Raw genomic sequence first — 835 nt, forward strand, 5'->3', positions numbered from 1 at the left:
CAGCAGCAGCAGACACCTTCCAGCATGCAGAGGGAAGCACTTCACTCCTGGAGTAAGGCACTTGGGTGTTCATTGTAGATGTGACAAAATTGAATCGCATTTCTTGTCTTGGTTCCTGAAGCTATAATCGAAGCATTTCAGTCAGGGGTTAGGCTGATACTCAGACTCTTCCCCTGTGCCTTCAGGTGTCAGGCCAAAATGCCTGGGAGGAGTTAGGAACATGAGTACGTAACAGGGACAGCTTTCACCCGAGATCCCTACCATCCCTTTGTGTCCTAACAGCTGCTCATCCTCTTCTGAGCAGTAGCTCCTTATTTCAGTTCAAATTCTCTTTATATATTACATTTGGAACTTGAAGAAAAACCCAATAAACAGGCAACATCAATAAGCTTCAGGTGCTGTGGAACCACGGAGAAGAATCCCTTGATCTTGACAGGATAGAGCTGGGATAGTTCTGGTTTGATATTGGTGATCTGAGGTGTTACAAATACATTTCAAGATTCTACTTGGGGACTCCAGCTTAGTGCTCAAGAAATACTCTTAAAACTTAAAAAAAGTTACACAGAAGAACTTTTAAAGTCTCTATTAGAAATCTGTAAATCTAGCCTCAGATTAAGGATAAATTATCTATTTACACTTGCAATTTCATTCAGCTTTTGTTTATTTATTACACATCTGTTCTCTGAAGTATTTTTCCTTATGCCCTTAAAAGATATTTACCTTCTTAGCAGTATTCAGCAAATTTCTGGTAGCAGCAGAATGCTCTTCTAGTGACTGTTTTCATTTTATATATCAACTTTACACATAGTAGCCCCTGTTTCATGGATCATAAACT

The sequence above is a fragment of the Buceros rhinoceros genome, unplaced genomic scaffold (assembly GCF_000710305.1).
Source record: "Buceros rhinoceros silvestris isolate BGI_N320 unplaced genomic scaffold, ASM71030v1 scaffold31093, whole genome shotgun sequence".
NCBI classification, from domain to species: Eukaryota; Metazoa; Chordata; class Aves; order Bucerotiformes; family Bucerotidae; genus Buceros; species Buceros rhinoceros.